This window comes from Topomyia yanbarensis, chromosome 3 (genome assembly GCF_030247195.1).
Source record: "Topomyia yanbarensis strain Yona2022 chromosome 3, ASM3024719v1, whole genome shotgun sequence".
Classification (NCBI taxonomy): Eukaryota; Metazoa; Arthropoda; class Insecta; order Diptera; family Culicidae; genus Topomyia; species Topomyia yanbarensis.
Window position 1 is genome coordinate 225938209 of NC_080672.1, and position 7549 is coordinate 225945757.

Genomic DNA, 7549 nt, shown 5'->3' on the forward strand with positions numbered 1-7549 from the left:
TGTGGAGGAGAGCAATACTCGTTCGGCTGATCCTCCACAGTGAGGGCGGGTTGGTATCACTGGGTCCTTTGTAGTTAGCCGGGGGAAGCGAGTGGCTCCTTTGCAATTAGCTTCCCTTCTCCGGCGACCCAAAACCACAAACTTACGCGCCCGAACCACGGGCTGGCACTTTCGACGGGAATCTACCGTCGCACACGCACACTAAACTTTTCGTTACGGTGGCGGGAAACTGTCCCGAGAAAAAACAATTATCTTCTGGACGTCTGATCACTACCGTGGTTCGTCGCTTTCTCCCCTTTTCACGATGGCCGGCTTCTGCACGACCAAAACAAAACGACATACCGCCTCGATCACTAGCTGTCATCTCCCTTGCAGCATAACCAGCAACCAATTCAACAGCAAGAAGAGAGCGGTGACCTACCTAAGCCCTATGTTATTTATACAGAAATATGAAACAAAATTTTCTACACCTATCTAGACCAACAAAATCGTTCACAAAAGCTAAAACAAACAAAATTTACAAGAAAAAGTGAACGATCGTATGGAACAGTGGTGAGCATAACTTTACGTAAATAATACACTCTACGGAGCGTATACGCAAAAAAGGGTATATTTCCACCCAGTGCTAAATTGTTACCCTGACGGGTTACAATCTTGCCCACACCGGGTGGAAAAAAAATTGACAACAATTTTTATTCTAAAATAACACCTAACACCGATACAATAATAATGAACGAAATGAATAAATAAATAAATAAACAAAGAAAAACTAACTACGCCTAATCATTTCTTCCGCAATTTATAAATTTTCATCTCAAGAACTAATCGACCGGATGTCCTAACCGGTGAACTGTTTGTCTGTGTTGGGTCTGATAATACTGACAGCATACGCGAAGCGAGAGGTTGTCAGCCACTATCATTATTCGGTTATGGGTTGAACCCTAAATCCAATCCGAAAACAAGATCGGTAACAACTCGATATTCTTAAAATTCTGCAAGTGACATTGACAATTTTCAATGTTCCAACTTGCAGGGGAACGGTTGTCGGCATTATTTTGTTCGTTTTTTTTTCCTCGACTGTCCAGAAATGCCTCGTGTTCTTACGGTACCAGTACTACACGCTTGTGTTGGGGTTTCTATCCAAATACATGCATACAATTATCCCATTCATTCATCCACAATCACTGGCCTACTCGATCATTCACATTCCGATAAGCAATTCGAATTAACCCCAAAACAATTTTATCTTGTCATTCACACATGCATTCATTCACTCTGTTCGATTCCACACTCATACATTCACTCATACAATACCGCTTAACACGTCATCATTTCTCCCACTCACAGACATTCCGGACAGAAAGTTTGTATATTCGTCCCTTTTCGCCTCAAAACGCTTCGTACATGGCAAAAGAAACGTTTGAGAGGGACCAAAGAATGTCTTTCGCATAATTTAAACAGATCAAAATGATTCCCGCTGGAATCAAACGAACCACCCCAGGTTTAACCACAAACCCAAAATTATGCGAAATAAAATTTTATTATTCGATTCGAGATCGAAGATGCGTGGCGCTTTTTAACCCACATCTCCCTCTAACACGCACACCACCCTGATTCGAATCGGGCTACACCTGCATGATGCAGAGCATTGGTGCGAACATCGGGGTAAATGTCAAAATTGATGATGGTGTCATCCATCGACAGGATGAATGAACCAAAATCAAAACATGTTCGGTATCGCGAAATCGCCGTGGACGATGTGTTGTTTTCGCGTTTCTAACCCGTTCGTTCGGGTCGCGGGATTCCTGCCGGTTGGGAACTAGTGGCGCGAAATTAACGGTCCCTGTCGAAGAAGGGATTGGTGATTTTTTTAATGTTCTGGTGCCCCAAACAATTATATATAATTTTGTGCACCCGTAGGTGCGAGTGTTCCCCATGAAGAGGGGTTTTTGGAAAAAAATTTCTGTTGCCGAACACGGCTGAAAGTTTTTTTTTGATGCGTTCGGGACCCTAAAAACTCGCACGGTGTAAAATTTATATGTTTTAAAGTGTGGGAATCCCACTTTGCCGCTGCCGTGGCATACGTTTACTGTAATTGTTTGATTACCTCACTGCGCGAGTGGGGCGCAAAAGAATTGTTTTTTTTCTGAACACTGCAGACAGTGTCAGGTTAATGCAACCGTTGACCGAATGACGGTACGGTGTAGTGTACTTGTTTTTGTTTTAAGTGGAGAATTCCACCCACCGTAACCGTCACCGCACAGTGGTCCAAAACGCGAAAAACGTGATCGTTTTGAATAACTTCGAAATGGTTAGTTATAGCGATATACTATCTTCGGAAGAATTTATGACAATGAGACGGGGCGACTTTATAAGTCAAAAGTTTGATGATTGATCATCCTATAAGTGAGATTCAAAATTTAGTTCTCATATCATTAGAGATAGCATATTGGTGTATTCTGCAAAGTTGTAGTAAATTCTTCTACAAGAAACTTTACTAAAGGTGGTAATAGTCTATCTTTAATAGTCTTTGAGATATAGAGCATTATTAGAGAAAATACCGAAAAAATCAATTTTTTCATTATAACTTCTTTCCAAGATTTTTTGGAAATTCAAAATGTTCTACAAAACTATCACAATTAATGAAATACAAAATTTCGGTGAAGAAAGCAACTTAATATGTTGAGCAGATTCTGAGATATTCACGATTTTTATTTGAAAAATGGCCTACTTTGCACTCAAATAATTCATGAACGGGCAAAAACGGGCAGACCAATCTATATGTATTTGAAAGTACAAGAAAGATGCTGCAAGATTCTGTATGAATCACTTGTATCCGGTTGTATCCATGGCTCTGGTAGCTGGATTTAAAGAATATCATTTATTAGTCTAATATCTTGATTCGAAACATATTCGGTGAACTGAAGAGATAAAGTGGGACTATGTTCGGCATTCTATGTGGAATGTTCTCACAAGAGACATTGTCGAAGACAGCAGCCTTCTGTCTTGACTGGTTTTTAGATACAGTGCATTGTTCGGTGGTACCGAGAGTAATGCGTTGTCTTATGAGCCATATAGTCGAATCCTAACAAGGAACGATTTTAAGTATAAGTAGGCTGTGTATTAGCTCTGAAATCGGTTGCAATGTTTGTCAACACAAAAGGTCAAGTTCCACAATGGAATGTAGTACCAGGACTTGGAACATTAATATAAGCAAACCGTTTACGTTTGCTATGAACGACTTGACAGTTGAATTTGTATTGTTATATGAAAGAAAGCCTTTTAAAAATTTGTTTATTGTCCACCATCGCGATTACTGCAAATTCAAATCATTCGATCCAATAAACTAGTTTTGTTGCTTACGAGGTCTGACGTAACGCTATATAGTGACAATGCTAAACAAGTAATCAAAGCATGCGCGATTACCAAATGAATCGCTTTTAGTGATCTTTCCATAAATATTGCACCGTATCTAAGAAACTAGTAAAGATGGCAAAATGGTGTCTTCGGCAATGTTTCTAAGAAGAATATTCCCCGACACTTTGCCGAAGGTACCACCACTTTATCTCAACAGCTTTACCGAATATGCTTCGTATCAGTATTTTAGACTAATAAATGATATTCTTTAAATCCAGCTACCAGAGCCATGGATACAACCGGATACAAGTGATTCATACAGAATCTTGCAGCATCTTTCTTGTATTTTCAAATACATATAGAGTGGTCTGCCCGTTTTTGCCCGTTCATGAATTATTTGAGTGCAAAGTAGGCCATTTTTCGAATAAAAATCGTGAATATCTCATAATCTGTTCAGCATATTAAGTTGCTTCCTTCACCGAAATTTTGTATTTCATTAATTGTGATAGTTTTGTAGAACTTCCAAAAAATCTTGGAAAGAAGTTATAATGAAAAAACTGATTTTTTCGGTATTTCCTCTAATAATGCTCTATATCTCTAAGACTATTAAAGATAGACTATTACCACCTTCAGTAAAGCTTCTTGTAGAAGAATTTACTACAACTTTGCAGAATACACCAATATGCTATCTCTAATGATATGAGAAATAAATTTTGAATCTCACTTATAGGAGGATTAATCATCAAACTTTTGACTTATAAAGATAGGCCGTCTCATTGTCATAAATTCTTCCGAAGATAGTATATCGCTATAACTAACCATTTCGAAGTTATTCAAAACGATCACGTTTTGCCTTTCTCAATAGAAAGGTATTGCAATTGCTCTGAAAACCGACTTTTTAACGGAGGCCCGGAGGGCCGAGTGACATATACCATTCGATTCAGTTCGTCGAGTTCGGCAAATGTCTGTGTGTGTGTATGCATGTGTGTGTGTATGTATGTGTGTGTATGTGCGTCTGTGTGTGTGTACGCGAACACAATCTCACTCACTTTTCTCAGAGATGGATGAACCGATTTTTACAAACTTAGTCCCAAATGAAAGGTGCAACGTTCCCATAGGCTGCTATTGAATTTCTAATGGATCCGACTTCCGGTTCCGGAATTACAGGGTGATGAGTACGATCACGCAGAAAATGTCGATTTTAAGAAATTCTGCAATGAATGTATAATGGTGAAAATTTTTCCAAAATGTGACCACAACTGCTTCGATTTGTAGTACTAGGTCATTAACAGCCATTCAAAGTCTCTTTGGTCACATTGGCCACCATCATCGGTTCCGGAAGCCCCGGCGGAAGTATCCAAATTCAGACTAACAGTCACATCGGTTTCTCGGAGATGGCTAGACCGAATTAACCAAACTTAGTATCAAATGAAAGATGTTGCGTCCCCGTAAATGGCTATTAAATTTTATCCCCAACCGACTTCCGGTTCCGGAGTTACGGGTTGTGGCGTGCGATCACATAGCAAATTGTGATTCAAATCGATACTCCGATGGAAGCAAAAAAGGTAAAAATTTCGCTAAAATGTCTCTCAAATAACTTAACTTTGCAGTTCTAGGTCACCGACAGCCAAACAAACTTTCGTTGACTACATTGACCACCATAGACGGTTCCGGAAGTGCCCGGGAAAAGCGGCCATCTTTCAAAATTTACGAACTCACATCAGTTTCCCTGAAATGATTGGGCCGATTTTCACAAACTTAGTCCCAAATGATAGCTATAATATCCCCATAGATGTCTATAAAATTTCGTACGGATCGCTTATATGGGTCCGGAAATATAGACTAAATCGTCCGGTCACATATGAAATTCCCATATAAGCCGGAACTCAATTTGTTTTTTTCAAAGGGGGGACCCCATGAAATTTCAGAAATCGAATTCGTATTTTTGATGCCAAACATCTTAAAAATGCATGAAACGTCGAGATTTTATGTTATCTCGAAAAAATTTTTTTTATAAAAATCGACTTTTTGGGACTTTGCCGATTTCGCACCTTTTTGCCTTTCTCATATAGAAAGGTTATGCAATCACTCTGAAAAACGTCAAAACCTAATCCCGGCCCGGAGGGCCGAGTGTCATATCCCATTCGACTCAGTTCGTCGAGATCGGAAAAAGTCTGTATGTGTGTATGTATGTGTGTGTATGTGTGTGTGTATGTGTGTGTGTGTATGTATGTGCGTATGTGTCAAATAATGTCACTCATTTTTCTCAGAGATGGCTGGACCGATTTGCCCAAACTTAATCTCAAATGAAAGGTGCAACCTTCCCATCGTCTGCTATTGAATTTTGGATCGATCGGAATTCTGGTTCCGGAATTACAGGTTTCAGAGTGCGGCCACACAGAAATTTCTCATATAAACTATAGGAAAAATTAAAAATAAATTTTTTATTTTTGATGCTAAATGTGTTCAAGGTGCATGAAACGTCGAGATTTGATTCAAACTCGAAAAAAAATTTGACGACAATTCACTTTTTTGGATTTTGGCACATTTTTGCCTTTCTCATATAGAAAGGTTATGCAATCACTCTGAAAAACGTCAACCTAATCCCGGCCCGGAGGGCCGAGTGGCATATCCCATTCGACTCAGTTCGTCGAGATCGGAAAAAGTCTGTATGTGTGTGTGTATGTGTGTATGTATGTGTGTGTATGTGTGTGTATGTGTGTGTGTATGTATGTGCGTATGTGTCAAATAATGTCACTCATTTTTCTCAGAGATGGCTGGACCGATTTGCCCAAACTTAATCTCAAATGAAAGGTGCAACCTTCCCATCGTCTGCTATTGAATTTTGGATCGATCGGAATTCTGGTTCCGGAATTACAGGTTTCAGAGTGCGGCCACACAGAAATTTCTCATATAAACTATAGGAAAAATTAAAAATAAAATTTTTATTTTTGATGCTAAATGTGTTCAAGGTGCATGAAACGTCGAGATTTGATTCAAACTCGAAAAAAAAATTGACGACAATTCACTTTTTTGGATTTTGGCACATTTTTGCCTTTCTCATATAGAAAGGTTATGCAATCACTCTGAAAAACGTCAACCTAATTTTTTTCGACTCGCATAAGGTTTCTGAATTTTAACAGGGGCGTAGTTGATGGTTTACGGAGAGGGGTTACACCCCCCCCCCTCTACTGTTCACTCCCCTCCTTTAAAAATCTCCTTAAATCACCCCTCAAACCACCACCCCATCCAGTCCTCATACCCCTCCCTTTCAACCCCATCATCTTTAAACCACCACTATATCACAAAGCATACCAATTTAAGCTGGGGAGTCGTTCGTTCATGGGACTTTCGCCCTCCTCACATACCCACCCCCGCATGACAAAATGAGTTAGCAAGCAGATAACATTGATCTAATGCTGATTAGGCTAATGGAGTATGATATTTTTTTGTTTCAAGTGTTTCACCGTCGACACGTAGCTCATCAAGTTCGTGGCTGGCATGCCATTGTGTATAAGAGCAGTGTACTAAGAATGTAATGGACATTTCCACAATTATGTTGAACATAAAAAGCCTCCGTGCCATAGTTTAGAGAAATGAGAAAGGCACAATTGCACCGCTAGGTGGATTAAAACAGGTTTTCGCGTTTTGGACCACTGTGCACCGGTGCCAGTGCATATATGTTGTGCGGATGATTGTTTACCATACTGCGTGAATGTGGCTCTGAAAAATTGCAAGAAGGTGTTGAAGAACCTCGCGGCAGAGTTGGTCTTCCACAATAAAGATAGAGAAGACGGAGAAATGTTTGTTTTTTTATTCGGACCAAAGTCCGTGTTGTTGCCGTCGGGAACTGACGGCTGCTTTTGGAAAACTCCCAAGTGAGTAATCCATATAAAAGCATACCGTCAGTCTACAAACGGCACGGAAAAGTTTTTTTTATGCTGGTTTAAGGAGATTTGCTGGCCAAACTCCGAGATTTTTACCTGCTAAATCCTCCAGCTCGTAGGAGGATACACCCTTTTTTGAGACAATTTTAGCCGGTAAGTATTGTGGTCCAAGTTTAGCATTGTACGACTCGAGTGCATTCGACAACTTCATGTTTCGACGGTACACCATTTGTCCCTCGTTGAATGGCTTGGCATACTTTCGATGGCGCAAGTTGTACTGATGTCGAATGCCCTCGCTCGCCTTT